The sequence below is a fragment of the Pongo abelii genome, chromosome 9, assembly GCF_028885655.2.
Source record: "Pongo abelii isolate AG06213 chromosome 9, NHGRI_mPonAbe1-v2.0_pri, whole genome shotgun sequence".
Taxonomy (NCBI): Eukaryota; Metazoa; Chordata; class Mammalia; order Primates; family Hominidae; genus Pongo; species Pongo abelii.
In genome coordinates, this window is record NC_071994.2 from 57,774,145 (window position 1) to 57,801,098 (window position 26,954).

At 45.2% G+C, this 26,954-nt stretch overlaps 1 protein-coding gene and 1 long non-coding RNA gene across 4 annotated transcripts in view; both read right to left on the reverse strand.

Moving 5' to 3' along the window:
• LOC129048915 (uncharacterized) overlaps positions 1–13,126 on the reverse strand; it is a 96,963-nt gene extending 83,837 nt beyond the window's left edge. Inside the window, exon 1 of the long non-coding RNA XR_008511599.2 lies at positions 12,194–13,126. This is a non-coding gene — a long non-coding RNA (uncharacterized LOC129048915). The remainder of the gene's footprint in view (positions 1–12,193) is intronic.
• The window catches only part of NAV2 (neuron navigator 2), an 882,771-nt gene that overhangs the window by 656,875 nt on the left and 198,942 nt on the right, over positions 1–26,954 (reverse strand). The gene's annotated exons all lie outside the window — the stretch shown is intronic.

The window sequence follows — 26,954 nt, forward strand, 5'->3', positions numbered from 1 at the left end:
TTAGCTTGTCAATAATCAACACTATCTCAGACCAATGCATAGAAATAGGACTACTGCATAGGAGCCCCTTCAGAACAGTGCTATTCCAGGCTAGCTCACGAAAGAGCCCAACACCAGGATAGCCCATAAAAAACAGTAATTTTATAAGCGTGGTTCTATAAAACTAATATTATTTTAATTCCATTAAAGACTAAACAGGGTTTTTATGCATTGGCCATGAAAGTTATCTTCAAATTAAATACTCCCTGAAAAGTGCATTCGGAGTCTAACACAAAAGTCCTAAATGCAAACTGTAGGGATGCAGTCCATTTCCAAGTGTGGGCCTGCCAGGAAGGCCTAACCTTTTTGCACCAGTTTGTCTCCAATCACAGCAGCAAATTTGGACAAGGCGTGTTAACAAGGCACATGCCTCTGACAGATGAGAACAGACAGAGCCTGACGAATTTGCTGATAGAAATCCCTATGAACCACATCTCCTGGGCAACCACTGTCTAAACAAGGAATATTATAGATGGAAGGAAATTTGGATAGGGTGATTCCCACTTCTCCATTCTGCAGATGAGAAAACTGAGGCCTAAAGAGGAGAAGGGACTTGCCCAAGGTTGCCCAGGAGTAGGACGAGTCTGAATGCCAGGCCCTCTGTTAGAGGGATGTTGCCTGTTTGCTTCATTCTGCTCTAATCAGCAGGATCTATCCTATATCCCCTCTCACTTCTTTCATATGCCTGAAACTCTAAAGCTTATTAACGAGAAACTTCTGCAGCTAAAACTCAAAGCCAATGACCCCCAAGAGTGTGGTCTTAGCTATTTTTCTGGGCCCCAGCCCCTCACAATAGCAACAGAGCTTGGGCTCAGGGAGAAAGACAGGCTTTTAAAGCAGGGATGGCATTTTTTTAAACAAACAATCCCATTAGAGTGTAGCCTGCAGTCAGCTCGTGATGGAAACGGGTGCTCTGGGCTGCTCTGGCCCAGCACTAATCAGGTTCTGTGCTTGATCCTGAGGGACCCGGATTACTACCGTATGAAATAGAGAAATGCCTCCATTATCCCTTAAATATTTTCGCTGGATTCAAGGGTTTTCACACAGAGGAGAAATATTTCTTGCCTATTGGCTTCTTTTCTCCAGGTTAATCTCTGTCGGTTCAACCTTCTTTCCGGGTACAGCATGGCAGACACTCACCTGCCTGCTCCCTGGGGCATGGTGAGGGTCCCCTGACTTCAGCATGGCCAGGAAGGACCCCCAGCCCAGCCCTTCTCTACTGCCACTGTGTCAGCATTCCCCAGCCCCTGCCCCCACACTCTGTCCTTCCAGTTCCCCCAAGTGCCCCGTGTTCCCTCTTGGCTCCAAAACCTGTATTTCCTGCCTGGACTGCCCTTCTCCCTCATCACCAGCTCGCCTCTGAACATAATTAACTACTATTTGTCCTTCCAGACTCAGCTTTTTCTGGAAGCTTTAGACATCACACTCTCTCCAGAAAATTAAGCAGCCCTCACACAGCTCCTGGGGACCTCTGCTTTCCCTTGTCATGGCATTGGCCACTTACCAAAGTAATTGTCCATTTCTGAGTTTCTCTCACCAAACTAAGGTAAGCAAAGAAGTTAGGAGTCTGTGCTCACTCCATCTGCCTGGCAGTGCTGTCTGAATTGCTGTATGGAGAAGAAGGCTAAAGTTGCATATTGAGCTCAGTGTGAAATGATACCACAATTGATTAACCATGTCTGACACAGGCATGGGATTAGAGTGGAGACAGGTAGGCCGGTTTAGCAATAGATTGTGAGCTGCTCGAAGGCAACTTTGTATTTTTCATAGACACTGCACAATGCCTGAAACATAGTAGGTGCTTGATAAATATTTGCGAGTGGATGAAGAACATAATCTCTATTACTTATTTAGGGCCCATTAAATACCAAGCTAACACCATGCTGCTTTATTTACATTATTAATCCTCAAAATATTTCTATGAAGTTATAGATATTTGGAGTCTTATATAAAAGACAACAAATCCAGACCTGGAAAATAATTTGGTAAATGGCTCAGAATCACATAGTAATGGACACAGGATTTGACCCAGCTCTGTCTAAGCCCATAGCTACTGCTTTTTCAGCTCAGTTACTATAGAAGAAAAGAAGTATCCTCTGAATACTATACTGAATACCTCAGCCCAGAAAGCGCCAAATTTTGGACTCTGTGGAGGCCCACCTGGAAACAGAGCCGATATAGGGAAAATTTCTGGGCAGTGAGGCTTTCAATTGGCTTCAGGATCTTTCTGAACCCTAGCACGCACGTATCAAGACTCCAACTAAGACTCAGGTATCTATAGAGAGGAGAACAAAAGAAGGAGTAGACAGAGTGAGGTTGGGAGTCTCTCAAAGACTGATGGAGGCTAAGGATGCTCTTCCTCAAACCTGTGCTACTCAAACCTGGTCATCACTACCCCATTCTGGGTGTTAGGTCCTCATCCAAATATTATGAGCTTTGGTCTTGTAAGCTCCAGTGCTTCTTCTGTCTCAGGCAGTTTATATGTGACTTGGAGATGAAATACAAAAGCATACATGAAACATAGAGAGAGGAATTATTGCCGATTCACTCACTGAAGATAACATCTCTAAAACCAAAGTGGGCATAGCATAGTTTACTCTTTTGGTGGCATGTTGTATCTGAATCCTAGCTCTTAATTACACCAGCTGTGAACCCTGGGTGAATTTCATTCTCTCTCTGAATCTCAGCTTCCCCACCTATGAGATAGGAATAATTCGGCCAGTGGTTTTCCAATGTGGTATGGAATTAGGAGTAGTTGTACCTCCTGGAAGCTTGTTAGACATGCAAAATTTTAGGCCCTACCCAGTCCTATTGAATCAGAAACTCTGGGGATAGAGTCTAGTATTCCGTGTTTTAACAGGCCCTTCAGGTGATTATGATACATGATGAAGTTTGAGAACCACTCAATTAGGCCAGTGGCTTTCAAACCTTTCAGCACAACTCATATTAAGAAATTTATTTTTCAGCTGGGTGCGGTGGCTCACTTCTATAATCCCAGCACTATAGGAGGTCATGGCAGGTGGATGACGTGAGGTCAGGAGTTCGAGACCAGCCTGGCCAACATGGTGAAACTGCCTCTCTACTAAAAACACAAAAAAAATTAGCCAGGTGTGATGGCGGGTGCCTGTAATCTCAGCTACTCAGGAGGCTGAGGCAGGAGAATTGCTGGAACCCGGGAGGCGGAGGGTGCAGTGAGGCGAGATTGCGCCACTGCACTCCAGCATAGTCTAGTTTCCACACACACACATCTGTTCATAATGGAGATATAAGGTTCATAAAACATTCTTTTTTATTCTCAAAATACTCTCTGATGCTTGCTACTCCATTTTGTTCCATGTAATTTTGTCCTATTTCATTTTTAAAATGCTAGTTTCGACCCATTAAGTTGATTTCATGACCCACTAATGGATTTCAAGCTATGATTTGAAAAGAAACACGATCTAAACAGTCCCTTCCAAGTTGTACTGACCAGAAGAGATGCTTGTAAAATACCTGGCCTACTGGCTGTTGCATACCAGGTTCTCAATTAACGGTAGCTATCATCATCATCATCCTTATTAACAAATTACACAGTGGGTAGAAACTTATTAAGTATTTTAAGTGAAATGAAACTCATGTTAATGCCTGGAACCACATAAAATGCACAAGTCCCAAACCTCTTCTTTCACATGTGCTTATGCATAAACCCAAGTTCATTTTTTCCTAGGATATCCCTCCGAAAGTTATAATTACTCTGATTCTTGGCAATAAAATAATCGTAGCACTATAAAAACCCCTGTGGAGGAGTGTTGGCAATGGACCAGGGAGAGGGGAGGCAGGGTCTGAGATGATCATTCTGTGGGGGCTGAGAAGGGAATCTCCATGGTGCACTGAGCTCTGGTGGGTAAATTTCAACTTTCCTGTGGCATTTACTCAGCTCTGTAGTTGCCAACAAAACAGATCTCCACTAAGGGCACCAGATGGCCACAAAGGAGCCAAATGGGAAAGTGCTGGTTACAAATTACAACTGCAGCACCTGAACTCTGTAGACGGAAGCTGCTGCAGTGCTAATAGTCCCCTCCTGGAAAATCAGACCTGAGTTTAATTCTAAGGACCTGGAAGTATGAATCCCACCAGAAGCATGCTCTATGTCTCAACTCTGTCTATTGCATGTAGAAGGGGATGAGTGTACAGGACCCCACCTAGCAGGCAAAGGAAAACCTCTACCCCAGGGCTGCCAGATGAGATCTTTACTTATCTAGGAAGTTCATCTTGGATTCCCTCCAACCCAAGGGAATGTTTTTAAATTATACTTTAAGTTCTAGGATACATGTGCACAACATGCAGGTTTGTTACATATGTATACATGTGCCATGTTGGTGTGCTGCACCCATTTACATTAGGTATATCTCCTAATGCTATCCCTCCCCCCTCCCCCCACCCCACGACAGGCCCCAGTGTGTGATGTTCCCCACCCTGTGTCCAAGTGTTCTCATTGTTCAATTCCCACCTATGAGTGAGAACATGTGGTGTTTGTTTTTTTGTCCTTGAGATAGTTTGCTCACCTGGGAAGCACAAGGGAAGAAGCTACCAAAGGAATTTTTTAAATGATGAAGTCTCATAACTACTATCTGTGGGTCACCCACCATGTGCCAGGTGGGCAACATGCTGAGTACTTTATTTGTTAGGTAAAGTGGGATTGTAAAGGAAAATTTTCAAATGTGAAAAGAGGCTCAGGGAGGTTAATTAAGTTGTCCAAAATCACAGAACTGGTAAATAAGAAAGCTGGATTTGACCCAGATGTCTGACTTCAAAGCCCAACCCCACATTCTTTCTAAGTCAGCACCTACTTCCTCAAACTCTTCAGCGGAATCAGGTCCCTGGATCACAAGAAGAGAAAGGAAAAAAGAAAGAAACTAGTATTTGTTGAGTATTGACTATGTGTGAAACACCATGCTAAGTGCTCTAAAGAAACTTTCTAAATCACACTATTCCTTTCAGATTATTATCCCATTTTCCAGATGAGAAAACTGAGGCAAAGAAAGGTTAAGTATCTTGCCCAGAGTTACACAAAAAGTAGCAGAACAAGGATTTTAATCCTAATCTCTCCAAGTCTAAACTTCTTGCTTTATCCACTACACCATGCTGATAAGAGTCTTGGAAGGGCCTCTTCTCCCCACTTCCAATCCACCCTAACTGTTCCTGCAGTATTAATCATCCTAAGACACAACTCAGGCTATAGCATTTTCTTGCTCAAAAACATTTTGTGGCTCCCAAGGCCAAGAGAAAAGCCTAAATTCCTTACCCTGGCTCCACAATATGATTCCAAAATACTTTTCCAATATTTATACTCAATGCATCTTTTCTAGCACAAGTAGACACCCCCTATATCCTCTGGCTCAAACTCACCTCCACACAACCATCATAGCATTCTCTCTAGAATACTGGTTGATTATCCCACTCCATTCCTTGAACATCTTAGATGGCTCTATGGAGACATCTGTCCTACTTGCTGCCACCCTTTAGCTCTTCTCCTGGTAATAGAGATGACTGTCCTCCACTCAGTCTACCTTGGAGTGAGTTCATGACCAGGCCTGGCTGATCAGATGCTCACCTCCCCCAGGCCACAGTGATTGGGTTAGGTATAAGGAAATCACCTGAGTGAAGTCTGTTCAATCCACTCAGAGCTAATCCCAGGACTCTGGCTCAGGCAGAAACTTTCTCTGTTCTGGGAGACTGAGGATTTTGACCTTAAGGATGTTGGCAGCCACTTTGCCACCACTATCTGAGAACACAGCTCACAGAGAGGAAAGATGCAAAAAGACAAGGTCTTAAAAACATAGTGTGTTGCCTCTGGACCTAGCCTGGCCTGAAAAGACAGCTACCCCCGGTCAATTCAATGATACAAGCTAATGCATTTCTTTGTGCATAAGCCTGTACAGATTAGGCTTTCTATGACTTACAACTGGGAATTTCCTTATAACCAGAAGTTACAATTGATGTAGCTCTTCCCTGCCTTTAGCATCTTCCAGGCCTGAGCGACAAGGACCCCAGCCCACCTTCCCATGCTCATCTCCTTTTATTCCCCCCAGCCCCAAGCACCACATCACCACCTGTGCTCACACACACTCCAGACTCCCTGCTGTGGCTCATGCTGTCTCTGCAACAGTGGCCTGCACAGTCTCACAGGTAGTCGGTGGCAGATTGGGATTTGAATCCACACTCACCCATCTCAGCATTTGACCTCAACCACCATGAAGGACTGCCTCAGAGAGGAAGGGGGTGTGACTAGAAAGGTGGTATGAGGGACCAAGGGGCACCCCATGCTAGGACAGGAGTCTGAGCATTATTCTTCACATGTGTAGAGAACTGGTTAAAAGCATGGGCTCAGGAGCAAGACTTTTTGGGTTCAAATCCTGACTCCACCTCTCACTAGCTCCGGGACTTGGAGTCTTCACCTCTCTGTGCCTTGGTTTCCTTTTCTATAAAAGGCGGTCATCATGAGGACTAAATAAGTTAACAAAGATGAAGCACTTAGACAAGTGCCTGACACATAGTAGGTGCAATCTAAATCTTAGCTATTATCACAATTCATTTGTAGGAGACAGAGAGCCATGGAATGGTCCTGGGCAACTTCCCAAGGCATACGCATGGCTAGACTTTATCGTATTTCACATGAATGTGTGGCTTAGGCACAGGAAGGCTTTGGTGAATCATTCTGTGTGCAGGTAAAGGATCACCCACCTAATGCTTCCTCTCCATTAGACCAGACATCTGTGGGAAAGGGCTGTGGAAGCAGCCACAGATGGCTAGTCACCCAGCACAAGCACTGCCTACTCCCTGCTACAGTGTGGCTGTCACTGGGCTGACCTCTCATCCACATGCTTCAGGAGGATGGCAGCTATGGGCACCAGGCCCAAAGAACTCTTCAGGACCTCCTCCGCCAGTGAGACTGCCATTTCCCAGATGCTGTTGTCTGGCTGGGCTTGCAGACTGGTGAAAGCGGGATGCCTAGCACATAGGGACCATGCCTGCTGCCAAACCATCATGGGAGGGGGAACAGATGGGGGTTTTGAGGCCATAAGACAGGCAAGGAATGGCAACTGGGCTTGGAAGGGAGGACCCCCTGCCATCTTTCTTCTCTAACTCCTTGTGCCCTATTCCGTGCATGTCCCAGCAACCCACTCTGTGCCTCATTCTCTTCAATTCTTTATAATTATTTCTTGGGGGCAAAACATGAGTTTGCAACTCGTCTGCAAGACCCTTCAGGGTGGGGGCTTTGACACATGCATCTCTGTTCTCCCCTCTACCCAGGACGGTGGTGCCCCAAAACTTGTTACAAAATCTGTCTCTTTTTCTCCACTTTGCTGGTGACACCCCAGGCTGGCATCTCCTGCAGGGATGACTGGCCTTCCTGTTCTCCTCTCTCCCACTCCCTACAATTCACTCTTCACTTCATGTGGCAGCCCAAGTGACCTTTTAAAAAATGCAAATCAGAGGGTGTCATTCCTGCTTAAGTGTCTCAAATGGCTTCTCATCCTAATTAAAATTCAACCTAAACTCCTTACCATGGTCAGTAAGGCCCTCCACAATCTGGTTTTGCCCCTCCTCCATCCCTCTTCCCAGCCCTGATCTTTGTTCTCTTTCTTGTCCTCACTAGGTCAGATCCTGCCTCAGAGCATCTGCACTTGCTGTCCCCTCTGCATTACATGCAGGTCCTGAGGTCTTCACACAACTGGCTCCTTCTTGCCTACAAGCTACCTTGCTAGAGATGTGTTCCCTGACCACCTAATGTGAATTAGCCAAGTACGTCAACACTGCATTTCCTCTCACATTACTCTATTTTGATTTCTTCACAGTATTTATCATTACTTCCTTACAATGACATTGCTGCTGTTGTCTTCTTCCTTTTAAATTTTGCTATTGTTTTTCTTCTCCATTTAGAGTATAAACTCCATGAGAGTAGAGATGTTGTCTGTCTCATTTATCCCTGTATCCCTGAGCCTTGAGCAGGGTCTAGTAAATAATGAAAACTCACTAAGTATTTAAAAATAAATGAAAAGATCTAATAGGTTAACTACTCCCACCCTGCCTTGACCATATTTTACAGAAGAGCTGAGTCCTAAGAGGTGGGAAGCAAAGGGCATGTCCAAGTATGGCACCACAGGACCTCTAGTCTGAAGGGATTTGGGTTCATCTCCTGTTTGCCTCCCTCACATCAGCCTGTTAAGCAGATGACAGCATCTGTCCAGGAGAGTCTAGTCCTAGGAAGGAGCAATCCAGCCATAACACGAAACTGCACCAAAGGGAGAGCAAAAATGGAGTAGAGAGCATGAGCTCTGGGGTCAGACGACCTGGGTTCAAATCCCACCTCTAACAATTTTATCTGGGAGGTCAGACATGTTATTTATTTGTTCTCCAAGCCTCCAAAAAGTTAAGCTTCAGTGACTTGGGGTTGACTTGATGATGCTGGGGTCAGTAGCATCTGCAAAGGGAAAGGAGTCCACCTGGCCTTGTAGGGTTGGGGGCCAAAGCCAGCTGTAAACAGCTGCCTCTATGCTGGTCAAGAAAGAAAGTAGGTATTAGGAGGAGCTGTGAGAACAGCCTGTCTGTGGCTCCTATTTAAGGAGGATGGACATTTTCTTCAGGCCCATCACCCTTTATCTGTGAAGTAGGGATAATAATAGCTACTCTGCAAGGTTGTTCCACACAATAGACACTACTTATTAATAGTCATTATTTCATGAAGGACTTCGAGGAGTCAATGAAACAGTGACTGTGCATCTATCATGGTACCTGCCCATAGTCAGTGCCCTTTAGATGGCTGCTTCAAGATCACATGAGGGAATATCCCAGGAACACTGGGTATATCACAGGTATCCTTTAAACGCACGCTCTTTTACTTTCCTCTTTCCATTGGTAAAAGCAGGGGCTTCTGGTTATGTTTTTCAGAGTTGGGTCCTCATCTGTCTTGGAGGAGCTGGTAGGAGCAATCCAGGTTGCTTGGATGACATTGTTATACCTCCTTGGCGCTCAAACCCTGAATAGCAGAAGCAGCTAGTGCTGCCTGGCTTGGCCTCCTTCCCTCCCGCTCTGCAGGGCTGGCCCCACCATGAATATGCACAGTCAGGCTTTAGCCACAGCTGGGGAGGAAGGATGCCTCTGCCTTCTATAGGTCAAACACCATGGCAACCAGGCAGGCCCCCAAATATCCACAGCCTTTTGATGCAGTAGGTTCTGGTGCATTGCTCAAGAGCAATTCCTGGGACTGTTTTGCCAGCACAGACATTACCCTGGAATTCTACTAATGGTTTTTCTTAAATAGCACGGAGGTAAATGCACAAAGGAGGGAGGAATTATTATAGTTTTGAAGAGCATGAGTTCTGATTCTAGCTTCTACACTTCCTAGCTCTGGGATCCTGAGACAAATTTACTTACCTCTTGTCATATAAAATGGAATAATAATAGTGACCATTCATAGAGATGCTGTGGTTATATTCAATTATTCATTCAACAAATATTCACTGAGGCCCTAAGTGCCAAGCATTATATCTAGTAGCTATTCTTGCCTTGTAGAAATTACAGCAGAATGGGAGAGAGATTATGCACAATTCATTCAATTTCATATGTAGCAAATACTATGAATGGAATTTATAGGGTGCTATGAGAGCATATAATGGCCTAAAATGTGATGATTCTGTCAGTAAATAGCTACTGAGCACGTACTATATACTACTTGTGGTTCTAGGTGCTAGGGATATGGTAAACAGCCCCCAAGCTGGTCTCCAACCTTCCAACCCATCACTTTTCCACATAGCAGCCATAAACATTTTTGTAAATAAATATTACATTATATCACCCAAGTGCTGAAACTCTTTTGGTGCCTTCCAATTCCACTTAGAATCTAATCTCGCTATGGCAGTTACCTGACCCAACCTGGTCCTACCAAGACCTACCAGTTCTCTGGGTCTTCTAAAGTCACTCTGACTCTTGCTTAAGCCCAGTGGTTCTCCAGCTCTCAGGTACATCTGAATTACCTGGAAGGCTTGCTGCCTACCCCCAACCCCCGGAGTCTGTGATTCAGTAAAACTGGGGTGGGGCCTGAGAATTTGCATTTCTAACCTGTTCTCAGGTGATGCTGCTACTGCTGGCCCAGAGACCCACAGTGAGAACCACTGTTTTAGCCACAGGACCTTCTTTTTGCTCCTTGAAGACACAAAGGTTTGTCTTATCTTAGGACCTTTGTACATGCTGTTCTCTCTTTCTGGAAGGTTCTCCCACCTCCCAACCCTCCCCTGGCTAGCTCCTTCTCAGAGCAATTGCCCTTTCCTTAGAAATATTATCTTTAGCCATTGACCTCCTTTACTTTCAGTTATGTGTCCCATTAATTCATGGTTACAGTCTCTGGTCTGTTCCATCACCAGCCTGGCCCACCTTCCTGGGGGCTCCATGACAGAAAGACTGGGTCTGTCTTGCCTCCCAGCTCAGCACAGTGTTGGCAAACAGTGAGCAGTCAATAAGAATGCTCAGAATGAACAAACTTGCAAACAAACAGGATCCCTGTCCTCAGGGATCTTCCAGTCCAGGACACTTCGTCTAAAGCCCTAGGCCCAGCACACAGTAAATGACAATTAACAATAACCTCCAATGCTCAGGGTGATGGGCCTGAAGAAAACATCCATCCTCCTTCAATAGAAGCCACAGAGAGGCTGTGTCCTCTTAGCTCCCCTTGGAGACCTACTTTTTCAGCCAGCATTGAGGCAGCTATTTGCAGTTGACTGTAGCCCCCAACCCTATGAGGTCAGGTGGACTGCTTTCCCTCTGCAGACACCACAGGCCCCAGTATCATCAAAATAACCCTGAGCTGCTGAAACCTAACCATTTAGAGACACAGCCCTTCTTCCAGCTTCCCTGTGCTCCAACTTGGGACTTGCAGTCTGACCCAGCCTTCACCTCTCAGTGCTCTGAATCACAATGCCTCCAGGGATGGGGAGTGTTCACTTTAAGCTGCAGACTCAGAGCCCGGTAACCCTTGTTTCATTGGAGCCAGCACATCTCTGTGAGCAGAATCTATGTCCAAGGCAGTGGCAGCGGATGGTGTCCAAAATTGCCCAAGAAGGCTATTCAGAGGCAAAAATGGATGGGCAATTAATAAGGAAAAATGATCGTAATGGCCTCCCCCAACATAAAGGCATTCAATTAAGGCACAATAGTGACAGGAAGGCCAATGGATGTCTCTGGATGGCCTCTCTCCTCCTTTTTCTAAAGGGCTGACTCTGGCCTTGAGCAGGAGACAAAACCTAACAGAGTCATTTAAAAGGATAAAGGCTTTATCAGTGAAGGGTTTAGATTCATGGCTGGAAGGATTTCGGGAGGAGGAAAGAGCTGTGGGGGCCCTGAGGATTGTGCAGAGAGACCTGGCCTCCACTCCAAGGCCAGGTTAGACTGCTCTCCAAGCCCCCGCAGGTTCAGGACCAGATGGGGCAGTTTGGGTAAGGCCACATAGATGACATACATTTCAGGCTGATCCAGTCAGCCCGTGGGGGCTCCAGAAGCTGTCTAGGGAAGAAATTCACATTCCAAAAACTGTTAGCATAGTCAGGGATCCCTTAAATACATCTCTAACATCAGTTTAAGCTAGATGACGAGTTGGTGGGTGCAGCGCACCAGCATGGCACATGTATACATATGTAACTTACCTGCACATTGCGCACATGTACCATAAAACCTAAAGTATAATAATAATAATAATAATAAAAGAAAAAAAAAAAAAGATTAATTTTCCTGAATTGATCTAAATCTTGCTGCCCGGTAGCACTTTGTCAGGGTCCCAAGAATAGCCCTTCTTAAGGACACACATCCTTTCTTGGTGCCTCCAATCCTGAAAGGCTTTCTCCTTCCTTGGGCCCCATATCTTGCCCAGTATTTTGCTTTGCCTCATTTGTACTCAGCTGGGATCCACCTGTTTATTTTGAACACCTGTGATGAGCCAGGCACAGTGCTGAGCACTGGGGATCTACAGGGCACAAAAAACACATGGTGTCTGCTGTCTAAATTGAGAGGGGAACTCAGAGCAGTGGACAGTTGAATATGAGCAATGTCATGTAGCAATCCCAGTTATGATCCCAGTCTCTGGAGTCAGATTGCCTGGGTTCAAACCCTAACTCACACTTACCAGCCATGTGACTTTGGGTTCATGTGATCTTGATGGAATTACTTAACTTCTCTGAGCCTCAATTTCAACATCTGTGAAATGGGGATATAGCAAAGGTTTGTTGTAGATTGGATTAATACATGTAAAAAGCTTTTACATATAGTAACCACTATTTAAGTGTTAGCTATCTTATTGTTATTATGAAAGTCAAAATACGGAGGGTCCCTGACTTACAATGGTTTGATTATATGATCGTACAAAAGCAATACACATTCACTAGAAACAGTACTTGAGTACCCATACATTGTTTTTCACTTTGAATACAGTATTCAAAAAAATTGCATGAGATATTCACACCTTATTATAAAATAGGCTTTGTGTTAGATACTTTTGCCCAAATGTAGGCTAATGTAAGTGTTCTGAGCACATTTAAAGTAGGCAAGGCTAAGCTATGATATTCAGCAGCGTAGGTGTATTAACGTATTTTTGACTTAGGATGTTTTCAACTCACGATGGGTTTATTGGGATGTAACCCAACGGTAAATTGAGGAGCATCAGTACAGTACTGTGGAAGAGAGAGGAGCATTTCTCACCCAGCCAGTGGGCTATGGAAGAAGATGGTGGCTAGACAAGGAACCTTTCCTAGAGGTCTTTTTGGAAGACTGAGAGGGCATGGAGCCTTTCAATATGGTCATTTGTTTATGGTCATCTTCCCAACCTGTCAGCTGTGTCTTTATCTTCCTCATTCGTCTCCATATGTCAGGGCCCAGCATGATACCTGGCACATGGCAGTTGTTCCGTAACTATTTGATTCTTAAATTAATTTTTTAAAAGCAATCTCTTAAATTTGCCTTTAGTTCAACTGATCTCTGGAGGGTTATCCACTTAGGTGAAAAGACTGGAAAGGAAATGAAGAAGAATAAATATTAATCTTTACACACACACACACACACACACACACACACACACAATTTTTTAACCTAATAGAACTGACCAGGTGTTGCATAGTTACAGGATAATGATGTGAACCACGTAGTGAGGATGAAACAGCTGATACCATAGTTATGAGGATACTTCATGGTAAAGACACATTTCTTGTTGATCCTCTTCAATGCCTCCTCTCTCACTTAGGATAAAGATGCCCACCTTTGATCTGGCCTACAAGACCCTACTGATCTGTCCTTGCCCACCTCAGCAGCTGCTGTTGCTCTGTCACTCTCTAGACTCCAGCCAGCTTCTTCTATTGTCCTTACATTTGCTTAACACCTTTCTGCCTCAGGGCCTTTGCACAAGCTGTGAGGCTGTTCCTTCCTCTAGAACTCTCCCTCTTCCCTTCTTTCCTGCTAGGAAACTCAGACTTATGTTCAGTCCCAGCTAAAACATTCTCAAGACAGGCAGGCCTTTCAAATCTCCAGACCAGGTCTCACTGTGACTTGTCCTCCTAGCATCCTACACTTCTCATTTGCAATACCCAAGTCACCTGTAATTATTTTAGTATTTGCAAACTTGGTTTTTAAAATCTTTCTCTCCAGCTTTAGACAGTAAGCCCCTCTGCTGTTTTTTTAGAGCCCAGCACAGAGCTGAATAATAGTAGGTCCTCAATAAATATCTCTTGGAAAGAAGGAAAGGATGCAGGGAAGGAAGGAGAGAGAATGTGTACCATTTGGGGAGAGGTATAGATGGACAATGAATCTATTAGGGTGAGATCTGCTTCCTTTTCTGTGATGTGACGAATTCTGCGCTGCTTGGGGGATACAAGTAAATCTCTAGGAATATCTGGGAGTCATGAAAGAAGAGAATGAGAGAGGGGCAGAGAAATGAGAGAAGGTGGAGACAATATGCAGCAGGCTTGGGACTCGGTTTTGGAACAACGGGGAGATGGAGGGATGCAGATACAAACAAGGGGCAGACAGAGCTACGTCCCTCTGTCCCGTCAGCTTCTTTCATACTATGTGACCCAAGGTGGAGTTAACCCGGGGACAGCTAAAGCTCTCTATGCCAGTATATTATGGGAAGGTAATCAGAGAAGTCCCTACTGGGTGGTTATTTACTAAGTGGCCACTCTGATCAGAAGCTTCCAAGTTGTTTCATCCTCCCTAACCGTAACTCTGTACCTCATTCGGAAGTTGCTACACACCTACACCTCACCCAGCAGACCCACAGGATCACCCACCAGTTGGCACCATAATGCACAGGTGGCTTCAATGAGGAGGATTCAGAAACACCAAGCACAAGCCTGTCACATGCACAACCCTGTTCTGTAGGGAAGAAAATCCATGCCATTTGGTGAAAACTGTACACAAACGCATCCCTGCCAAACCAAACTGATTAAGCCAACCCAGCTGCTTGATTTAGTTGTGAATGACGAAGTTGTATAGGTTATGCAGGGAAATCTTGTTAATTTAAAACTCAGGAGACCAGACATTAATTCAAAAGTCAAAGTGAAACTACAAATGTGTGGTTTCTGATATTTTTATTAATAGGGCATTTTTGTCAGCTGGGAAATGGCAAAGGTTCTGAATTATGTGCTGTTTTGAATAAGCCGTTAATGGATTTGGAAAGTTTTTTGCCATTTATGCTACAGGATATAACAAATGACTTCAGGGCTTAGCACCAGTGATTTGCCTAGGCTGGTTCCGGTGAGAAAAGGATAGACCTAGCCATTTTCCTGCTACCACATGGTTTTCATCCAGCACTCCAAGGCTCAAGGAGCTGGTCTTTAGACACTGACAAAGAGAAAAATGAGAGAGGAAGGGAATAGGTGGCCCTGCAGGTCTGAATACTGCTTATTTTAAGTGACCTGTCACCACTGAGAAGTCAAATCATACGCTGTGCAGGGAAATTAGATGTTGAGCCACTCCCCAGGTGCTCAGAAGAGGGGTTTTAAAAATCCATGTACACCATGCTGCTGCTCACCCCTGCAGCTCCACTGTACAGTGGTACATGGATTTCCAAATTCCTTGTTCAGGCTGTCACTGTTGTCCCAGAAGGTCTTTTCCCCCGTTCCAAACACTCACGCAGTTCATTTTTTAAAATGAGGTCCCAGTGGTGAATTGAAAATAACACAGTTTTAAGATCAGCATCTCTTCCTGTCATGTCTTTCCCTAGAAAAGTGACTAAAGGCTCTTTGTTGCCCTTTGCTATGGATGTCTGGTTAGTTCTCACCATAACTGAATGAAGCCACGAATCTTCAGGTGGAGGGCAGAGCACCAGAAAGATTTGCAGAAGGAAGGGCCCGGGGGTGGGAGGGGGGTCACCAGAGTCCACAGGTGTTTTTTTTAGCACAGCCGTTGACTTGCTCTGGGCCAGGCACCGCGGACATAGAAGGTGCTGTCATGGCCCAGCCCTGCCCTCAAGGAGCACACAGTCTGGTGAGGGAGGCAGACATGGAAACAGACTATAATAATTAGGAAGTTACAAAAGCACCCCACCCCGTGCCCCTACCTCCCCACCCCTGCAACACACACACACACCCTGAATTCTTCCTTTGCTCTCAGTCAGGTGCAAGGTGGGGGCCAGCCCTGGGAGGTGGCGGTCCCTGCCTGAGGAGGTATGGGCAGGCTTAGTATAGAAGTGCTTTCCCTGAGCACAGCAGCCCTCCCTGTGGGGTTGGTACCAATGCATTCTGCCTGTGGGCCTGTGGCTGTTCCTTCTCAGCTCCCACATTTCTTTTTTTTTTTCTTTTATTATTATTATTATTATTATTATTATACTTTAGGTTTTATGGTACATGTGCGCAATGTGCAGGTAAGTTACATATGTATACATGTGCCATGCTGGTGCGCTGCACCCACTAACTCGTCATCTAGCATTAGGTATATCTCCCAATGCTATCCATCCCCCCTCCCCCGACCCCACAACTTTTTTGAGACGGAGTCTCGCTCTGTCGCCCAGGCTGGAGTGCAGTGGCAGGATCTCAGCTCACTGCAAACTCCGCCTCCTGGGCTTGGCTCCCACATTTCAAATCAGGCCTCCACATTCGTCAGAAGCTTCTTTTGGGGAGCGTTTCAAGAGCCCTCTACATCATTTATACCACTGTGGACAAGGCCACACTTGTCTTTCCTCAGCTCAGAGCCCAGCTGGGTCATGCTACTCAAACTGGAGGCCAGGTTCATGATGGCTTAACAGACCCAGGAGCTGGGGCTGGAAGGGAGGGAGTGTGGAGAACCAAAAATAATCGCTCAGTTTCAGGGCTTGCTCAAGGCTAAGTGAATTTAATAATCCATAGATCATGCTATACAAATTGCATTTCACAGTTTGAAAAAAAAAGTCTCACACCGTGTAGAATCCTGGGTGGTTTATTTTACAAATAAATAACTACACTCTAAACAGCTCTATTTCCTTAGCAATCACTCTTAGAGGGCACATTAACTTTCTGGCTCTCCTCTCTCCCCCCTTCACAGACCATAACTTCATTGCCAAAGAGTCTTTATTTATAAAACTAATCACTATGTGAACAAAAGAGAAAACAGATGGCATTTATTGAGTGCTAACTATATGTTAGGCAATATCCAGCATGCCCTACATATATCATTGTATTCAATGCTCATAATATGAAGTAAAGAATGTAATCCCATTTTACAGATGAAGAAACTGAGAATCAGAGAGGTTAGGGAATTTAACTCAAGTTCACATAATGAATACTTACATCCCAGACCTCGTAAAACAAAATGTCCGACAAAATAGCAAATGGTCTCCCCATGAAGAACCACGTGCCAGGATCCCAGTATAAGATGAACTTGGGATTGGGAGGAGCCAGACCTCCCAGGATGTCCTGGCCATCTGCATTTCTGATGTCGCTTCTGAGGATAATGCTTATATTCCAATCCATGCAATGAGACAGCCAAGCCTGCTGAGAGCGCTGAGGTAACACTCAGGTTTGAAACCTGGTCTGGTTTGAAAGGTGGGAGCTGAGAAGTAACAGCCACAGGCAGAATGCATTTGTACCAACCCCACGGGGAGGGTTGTTGTGCTCAGGGAAAGCACTTCTATACTGAGCCTGCCTGCCCGCACCTCCTCAGGCAGGGACCGCCACCTCCCAGAGCTGGCCCCCACCTTGCGCCTGACTGAGGGCTAAGGAAGAATTCAGGGGGAGTGTGATGGGGGGTGGGGTAGGGGCACGGGGTGGGGTGCTTTTATAGCTCCCTAAGTATTATAGTCTGTTTCCATGTCTGCCTCCCTTACCAAGCTGTGTGCCCCTTGAGGGCAGGGCTGGGCCATGACAGCACCCTTCTTCCTTTAACCACTTGTGGTGGGCAACAGCTCAAGCTAAACCAGGGTGCGTATTTGGTCAGAGGAGAGAGAGGAAGGTGGGAGGGTCTGGATTTGTGTGTTCTGAGCTGCTCATCGGGGGCTGGGGGTGAGCATGGAGGTGGGGGTCCCTGTGCCTCATCTCTCATATCTCACTGCAAGAATCCAGCAGAAGGACCTGCTGATGGAACGTCAAGGCTAAGGAAGACAGAAGCAGCACTTCTCCAGAAGCAGCACATCTTACAAGTCAACCCAGTTCTACCCGGTCCAGAAAGGGACCTTCTGTGACTTATTCTGTGGGTAAGTGAAAGAGATACGGTCTCTGCCCATGAGGCAGGCTTACATTCTAAGTCAGCAGTGCTTGATATTTACCCCGCCTATGTCATAGTGTTGTAAGAATCCAGGGTAATAACAATAGCAGCTAACTGAATGCTAGACCGTGAGCTAAGGGCTTTAAATGCATCATCTCGCCTTCCCCCAAACCTCTGTGAGGTGGGAATTACTATCCTCACTTTCCACAGCAGGAAGCTGAGGTTAAGCACATTTGTCCTGGTGTCTCAGCCAGGAAGTGGTGGAGCTGGAATCAAACCAACTCCACCAAACCCCAGAGCCCAGGCTCTGAACCTTCACCCCACACAACCGGTTCAGATGAGGGTGAGTGGAAATGCTTTGGAAACCACCAAGTAAGGTGCAAATGCCAATGATTATTTGGGTTCATAGGACAGACTGATGGAGAATCTATCTTGAAAACAACCAGCCCACTCAATTTCAGAGATGACTCAAGTAATCTGGAAGAGATTGGCAGTATCATGTTTCCAACTAGTTTTGTTCATTTGGAAAAGGATTGAGGTTAGGATTAGAAAGCAGATAAACCTCTTTTACCGCAGGCCTCTGAGCAACAGTGGCTCTCAGTATCCCAAGTTGTGAGTGGGGCAAAGTCTTCTTGATTCTGGGGAGGGGATACATAGAACTCCCTTCTGGTCCAGCAGGCAGCACAGTAACCTCACTTCCTCATGCTATGTTCTCTTCCTCACTATTGTCTCCCCTCCTTGGAGAGAAGTGGAATCACAGGTGCCTGGAGGACTTTCATGGCACTAGAGAGACCAGGCTGACGCTGGCTCCCCTTTCCCTGGTCCCAGGCTACATCAACATCTGTTCCACACTGTTGTTTGGGGGTCATGAGACCTCCAGTCTGTAATGGGATGGTCATATTCAAAAGGACAATGGCCTTTACAATGACCTGGTTCTCCCTCCCCACCAGGCTCTGGCTCCCACATTTGAGGCGCCCCGAGCAGTTCAGCAGTTCAGCTGTTTGCATTAATGATGACTCTGGCGGCAGGCAGGCAGGCAGGCAGGCAGGCACACCGTCTGAGATGCAGTCCTCATTCTTGTTATCGAATCCCCTAAAGCAATTGCTAACCCCCTGCTATCACCTGGCAGGCTAGAAGCAGCTCATTAAGAGACAGAAAACTCCCCAACATGTCCAAAAACTCCATTCTCTGGAGAGCTGTCCATTGAAGCAGATAAACCTTGAGTTGTGTCAACTTTCATTGAAACCCAAACAACCCCTGGCCTTGTTCTCTGTGTCGGCTGGGCCTTGGTTAATGTCACAGAACATACACTAAAAGGAACTGGGAGGGAAGGAAGAAAGGATGCAAAATTTGTATTTAAATTGCTCCTCCCCAATCCTTAAAAACATAGAGGCATCTAGGAGCCCATAGCTGTGATTCTCTGGTGGTGGGAGGGAGGGGTTTCCTAGCCAAGAGAACTAAGATCCCTGATCCTGTGCTTCAAACGAGGCTACTTGGTTCCACTTTCATTACCTTAGTCTGGGAAAGTGAGGGTAGGTGAATGTAGAGCTAGATAATCAAGTCGTTGTTTTTCTTGTGTTGCTTCCTGAAGAAATTCTACAGATGAGACTGAGCAAACTAAGATCTGGAAAATGTCTTGAAGATGCACAGCATGGTAAAGCAAAATGACTTGGGCTTTGCACCACAAAGACATTGTTGACACAAGGACATATGACAGGATGACATAGCTAAGAAGTTGAGTCTACAACAGAGAATAGGCAAGTTACTCAATCTCGCTTTCTGCCTCAGTATTTCTCACCTGTACTATGGGGATAATAACATCACCTACCTTGTAAATTATTGGAAAGATTAAATGATATAGTTGCTCTATTTAGAGCCTAATATGGTACCTGGCACATGTGACTTCCCTCCATCTCCCTTTCTCTCTTATCTAAAAATAAATAAATAAATAAAAAATCGGAGGCCCAGAGACAATAAAGAGGGCCGCCAAAAGCCACAGAGCTAGATCCAGCTAGTGGAAATGGGCAAATATCAGTCTCCTAACACTTTCTGCTTTTTCCCAGCTACATCTTGATATTCTGCTGAATTACCCTTGGCAAATGGATGTGGCTCGAGAGAGCAGAATCCCTACCCAGTTAAAATTCAAATCTCAGCTCCAAAATTTACTATGTGAATATGGCATAATTCCATCAAGTACCTTGTATCAGCCTCCTTATCTATAAAGTGGGGATCATAGCAACTTTATAAGGTTTGTGATGAGGATTAAACAAGTTAACATGAATAAAGTGCCTAGTTCCATGCCTGATGCCTCCCAGGAGTTCGGAGTCCCCTCCCTCACCTCCTCCTTCTTCACTGTATCTCCCACAGTGTCCAGCACAGTGCTCTACCTGCAGGATGTATTCTGATCTTTGTTGGCTAGTAGGACTAAAAAAACCACCTGCCAGAAAAATGTAGCCTTCTGGTCACCAAATTCAAAGGGGGCCACGTCTATCTTCAGGACCACATTCCTTACTTCCTCTTCCTGTGTTTGACTGTCTGTTTTACACCTGTGCACCATGTTCTCAATCTTCTGCATGCCTCTTTTCAACCCCAGGACCAGACCACAGTCCACCTCCCATTCACTCAGTGCCTGATTCTCCATTGATAAATAATGATGGTGTTGATGATGAAGATGGAGATGATGATGGCAGTGATAGCAGAGATGGTGGTTGTGGTAGTTAACTTTTATTGAACTTTTACTCTGGGCCAGACATTTTCCTATTCTTCACATAGATTTCTTTATCCAAGTCCCATAATATCTATATGACCTATTTATAAAAATGTTTAAGTAATTCACAGGGCTAAGTGATGGAGTTGGAATTCACATCTAGGCATTCTAACTCCAGAGTCTGTATGGTTAACCACTAGAAAAGCCTTAAAATGACCTCTCAGAGGAGATCTTATTCTATATTTTATAATAATTAGTAATCATATAATAATTAGTAAGAATAATAATAAAGGAACAACAGCAATAACAATGTAATTATTAAGGTAGTATTAGCTGCTTTAACAGGTAAGATCCAAACTCTTGGTGCTTCAACACAAAGGGAACTCATTCCTTGTTCATACAGAGTTCAATGATAGAGTGAGGGGAGGAGCAGGTGGGCAGCGGGGGTCTGGTTCTACAGCCATTCAGGGATCCAGGCTGATGGTTGCTGCACCGTCTTCAGCACATAGTTAAACCACAGTAAGAACATTTTATGAACCCGTCTGGAAGAGGCATTACATCACTTCTATCTACACTGTATTTGCCAGAACTTGGTCACATGACTTTCCCTAGGTGCAAGAAAGGTTGAGGAATTAAGTTCCTGGCTGGGCAGGGCTTCTGAGCAATAACTCTTCACTGTGGAAGGGGAGTCCAAATCTTTGGAGACAGCTAGTCATTTCTACCACAAACAACAATACCAGCAACAATAAAGATAATAATAAGGGCCAGGCGCGGTGGCTCATGCCTGTAATCCCAGCACTTTGGGAAGCCCAGGCAGGCACATGACGAGGTAAAGAGATGGAGACCATCCTGCCCAAGATGGTGAAACCTCATCTCTACTAAAAATACAAAAATTAGCCAGTCATGGTGTCGTGGTGGCAGGTGCCTGTAGTCCCAGCTACTCAGAAGGCTGAGGCAGGAGAATCACTTGAACCTGGGAAGCTGAGGTTGCAGTGAGCCGAGATTGCACCACTGCACTCCACTCCAGCTTGGCAACAGAACAAGACTCCGTCTCAAAAAATAATAATAATAACAATAATATAGTAAGAGGAGTTGTCCTTTATTGAACACTCACTATGCATCTATACTAGGCTCTGTGTTAAGTACTTGATACAATTAAATCTACTTTTCTGAACTCTAAAACATAGAAGTTATTATGCCTATTTTACAGAGAAGAAAACTGACATTTTAGAAGATGTGAAGAATTTGCTCAATCTCACACACCTGTCAAGGGGCAGATCCAAATTCCAAGCCAGATGTCTTAGTCTGGGTCTTATAGAAAGCAGAGCTTGAGCAGTGTAAACACTCTTTGGGAAGTGCAAGCCCAGGACAGTGAGAAAGAGGAGAGAAGAAAACCCACGTGAAGAAAGGAGCAAAAGGATGCAAAGAAATGCCTTAGTGTGCTGGCCACTGCTTTACCAGAAGCTGCTGGGAGATGCAGCAGGTTACCTGACAGGTGTCCTTGCTCAGCATGTGGGACTTTCTGCAAAAGATTTGCAAGGACAAACTGTATCTCAGAGTGGTCCATGGCAGGGAGAGAGAGTGGGGATGCACTGTCCATCTCTTTCAAGTTTCTTCCTTCTTATTGGTCCAACTCCATGGAGAGTTGACTCTATACTTCTACATCATTGCAGACCGTTGGTGGCCACTGAGAAGGCCAGAAACCATATCTTGCGGTGTAGCATTTCATCCAAGTGTCGCAGTGGAGGAGCAACTCAGCAAGGATAAGGCCTGGCATAGAGGGCATGAAGGCCATGCTGGCCCAGGGCTTCAGCTCAGAGAGTCTAGCAAGGATGCTGCCATAGGTGGCAGCAGGACAAGGTAACTGACTTCAGGAAGAAGGAAGTGGTATGAGGAATACGATGCCCAAGATTCATGTCTCATTCCCAAAGCTCATGCTCTTTTTACTATGTTACCTGGCCTCCCGCTCCAGTTAGATCTAAATGTGGGCATTTCAGACACCTTGATGGGTAGGTAGGGGGACCTCTTTGGGCAGGACTGCATCTCAGATCTTATCCTAAAAGGGACCACATTTCTCCTGATGGTGGAAGGGGCAGCTGAAATTAAAACACCAAAAACACAGGACAATCCACTTCTAAGCTGCTTTAGTCAAGGGAAACAAGCACATACTTGCAGCTACTGGAAGGGAGAGAATGATACTTTTTATATAGCCTATTGTCACACTTGCTGTAAAGGTTGGGACTCTAGGGCCAAGGCAGCCAAAGCGGGACTTGTTTAAGTTTACACAGCCAGTTGGTTGCAGGGTGGAACCAGAGCCCTGGGCCCTTGCTATGATGCCACCATCTCCCAATATCACTGCAGGCTTCTGCAGGCCACCCGAGCCCTGCCCTCTGATCCTGGCCAGCTCTCCCACACCTAGGCTCTCCCAGCAACAGCAGAGAAAGGTCACCTTCTCACATTTGAGAAATGCACCTCCTTTCTAGCCATATCCACCACCAGCGCATGAGTCACCTCTCTGGAGAAAGCCCTCCTCTGTGTTGAGTCATTTCACCTTTGGTTTTGAGTGATTCCAAACCCACAGACGTAATTATCCTTATGTATCAGCCAGCCTTATCACAAGAACTCAGCAACTTGCCTGTGCCGCCAGCAAAAACCAGATAGGAGCGGGGACTGTTTGAAAGCCTCAGGCAATGAGCAGGGGAAACAGGAATGGAGGCCCAGCCTCTTGCCAGGCCAGCCCCCTTTCCTCAACCATTAGGATTTCTGAGAGGGCCTCTGGGATGAGGGGGAGGAGGGAGAGTGCAGGTGTGAGTGCACGCAGTCTCCCCTCCCCAGGGCCCTCACATTCGGAGCTCCACTCCACTTCCGCCACAGCAGTCCCTGTTTCTAAAACTGGAGATTGCTAGACCAGGAAATGGCAGGCCTGAGCCAGTGGTTCCCAAGCAGCCCTGCCCTGCCTGCCAAGCCATTAGGAGGAGGATTGAGATGATGGGGGATCAGAGCAGGCACAATTAAACCACACGTTGCTATCTTGCAAATGGCATGAGCAATGTGATTTAACAGCTCATTATTAATGGGAAAAATGAGATAAGAACCAGGTTCGGTGTCCAGAGGAGAGCTCCCAGACCAAATTGAATATGTGCTAATGCATGCTTTCAAGCCAGCGGCTGACAGAAGGGTGGATTCCACTCCTGCCCAACTTAGCACCCCCAGCCCCTGGCTCCCTGCTGAAGCCAAGGGAGAAAACGGGCTCCGATAAATTGTCTGCTGCAACCAACATCCTCTCTTTGAGAATAACAACCACAAGAGAAGCACCACATCTGTTGTTTCACAAAATTGGTTAAAAAATAAATAACAAGTAGCAGCCCACTTACAAGTGCCCACCATAAGACAGGATGAAGGAGTGGGTTGTTTCGAAAAGATTAGGAAGAAATAACGTGCAATAACTTCAGTCTTCTCTTAATCAGATCTGTTTCATGCTCCTACCGATATCTGTACACAGGGCATTGTTAGCCTGTTGAAGGGTGTGTGTGTGTGTGTGTGTTTGTGTGTCCCAGTGTCCTTTCTTGTACCTCTCCGATCTGTTCTCCTCACAGCAGCCAGTGTGACTTGATCACATATCTCTCATGTTTAAAACATTTCAATATCTCACTAGGACTCTTAAGACAAAGACCAAAATCTCCAACATGGCTGAGAGACCTTGCAGAGGAATCTCCTCCAAGCTCTAGACCCATCTCCAGCCATTCTCCTAGCTGATCCCCAGGATCCAGCCACACTGGCCTTTTGTCCTGCCAAGGCCTCTGCATCGTATTCCTCCCCCTGCATGAGACATTCTTCCCACCTCCTTTTGTCCCTTCTAAACCTGGTTAAACATCAATATCTCAATAAAGGCTTCCTGGGCTTTCCCCTTTATGTGCCCTTCCATCATCCTGTACATCTTCTTTGTATCATGTGCCACAATTTTAATTACACAATTATTTGTATGGTTAGTTATTTAATGCCTGTTTTCCTCATTACACTGCAAACGATGACAGCAAGGTCAAACTGCATTTTTTCTGTACTGGTTTCTAGACGCTATGGAAGATTGGCCTACTTAGCGATGGGGCAGAGGTGTTTCAAGATGTTTATCCTGCACAAAGAAAATAATGGGAATAGTTGTTGAGGGAGGGTGAAGGTTAAACCAAGTCTCCATTCATTCACTAAGTTAGTCAATCACCTAGAGTTCATTGAATGCCTAGTCGATGCCAGGAGGTGTGTAGGCTGGGCAGTCAGGTTCAACAGTTAACAAGACAGCCATGGCTTGGTATTCTGTGCCCATCTCTCACCCCCTTACCATACTTGACTGCACTTAACCTAACACAGTCAGTACTTTCAGCATCCTCGGTACCAAATAAATGTTCAATGCAAGAATGAATGACTAGAGTTATATAAGCCTCCCATGAGACAATCAGCCAGGAGCATAACCCAGCCCCTCTCCTTACCCCGTTCTCAACTTCCCAGACCCACCCTCTATTCCAACCATACCGACCCCAGCAGCTTGGACAATACTAGTTGCACCCTTGTACAGGTTACAACCTTTCCCTTTGCCTAACTCCAACTCATCCTGAAGCACTTGGTTTAACTATCACTTCCTTCAGGATGCCTTCCCTGTCCTGACCATCACCACCACCACCACCCTCACTAGACCCAAGACTGACAACTTGAGACTGAGTTGGGATTCTTGCCATGGCTTCCCATAGCACCCACTATCTCCCCTGCTGATTGTCTGTCCTCCCCACTAGAGAGTAGCTTCATGCAGACAGCAACCATGTCTATCTGGTACACAAGCCCTTTGCCTGGCACATAGTAGGCCCTGAAAGATTATTTTTTACATGAACGATCGACTAAACACTTGAGTGGCAATTGAACATAAAGAAAGAATGCTTCTATTATCTAGCTTTTAATTATATAACTTCAAATACATGGGCGTTTTGCTGAAGGTCTGAGCAAAAGGGTAAGTTACTTTTAAAAATTGCACTTGTAATTAATTTTTTAAACCAATTTGTATGTTACTCTCAATATCCCACATCATCCTTGGCTATACCTGCAGCCCTGGGTAATGAGGACTGATGTTCGGAATGAATGGAAGATTAAATCATGCTCAGTGCATGTAAGAAAAATGAATTCCGACATGTTCTAAGGATTTTTAACAAGGGTTGAAACAAAAGAGGATTTCTAATTAACCCTCAGTTACCTAGGAGATTGCATCAGTCACAGTGTTCATTCATAAAAATGTATTTCTTGATCATGTCATGTATGAATGATTAAGGAGCCAAATATGTGAATGACCACATTGGGACATAGAAAGGAAACACAGGTATCATGTTGGGCCTATTACATTGGTTATCCCATCCACAGCTCACAACCTCTCTGTGAGGTCAATATTATCATTGCCACTTTTTTTTAACTTTTAAGTTCAGGGGTACATGTGCAGGTTTGTTACATAAGTAAAATGAATGACTCTTCCTATCTCCTTTTTCTAAGGACCAGTGTGATTATGTGGTGCCCACCTGGATGATCCAGGGTAATCTCATTTCAGGAGGTTTGTTGTACAAATTATTTCATCACGCAGGTATTAAGCCTAGAACCTATTAGTTATTTTTTTCTGATCTTCTCTCTCCTCCTACCCTCCACCCTCTTATAGACCCCAGAGTGTATCACTGCCACTTAGCTGGTATGATATTGTGATACAATAAGTAATATATATTTGGTTTTTGTCTTGAGTTCCTGGCAGAGTTTCTAAAACGCTTGGAACTTCCCGAGCCATAGGAGTGAAAGGAGCATCTTTTGCTATTCACACAAGCCCCTTCCAACCACACGTGAGTTTATGATAATGAGGTGACCCTTTGTGGGCCCCTAGAAAACTTCAAGATGGGGGCTGGCTGCCAGAGGAACCAACCACGCGATTAGAGAATTGGAGCAATCAGCCCTCTCCACTCCCCACTTCCAGGGATCAGGGAGGGGCTGGCAATTGAGCTAATCACTAATGGCCAATGATTTAATCAATCATGCCACTTAATGAAACCTCTACAAAAAAAAAAAAATCTCTAAACTTCTAAGTTTAGACAGCCTTTGGGTTTAGAGAGCCTCTGGGTTGGAATGCATCCACATGCCAGGTGGGTGGCACACTCTAATTTTACAGAATGGAGATTCCTACAATCAGGATCTTTCCAGACCTCATCTTATGCAACTCTTCTTTGGACTACTAATCTGTACCCTTTATAATAAACCAGTCAATGTAAATAAAATGCTTTCCTGAGTTCTGTGAGCCATTCTAGCAAATTATCAAACCCAAGGAAGGAGGTGTGGAAAATCCTAATTTATAGCCGATTGGTCAATGTCACTGGGTAGTTAGAGTCAGAATTGAATGGAATTGTTGGAATGGTTGGTGTCTGGAGAGTTTGAAAATTGGTTGTTGATGTGGAAAACCCTCACATTTGGTGCCAGAAGTGTTATGAGTTAAAAACAGATCATA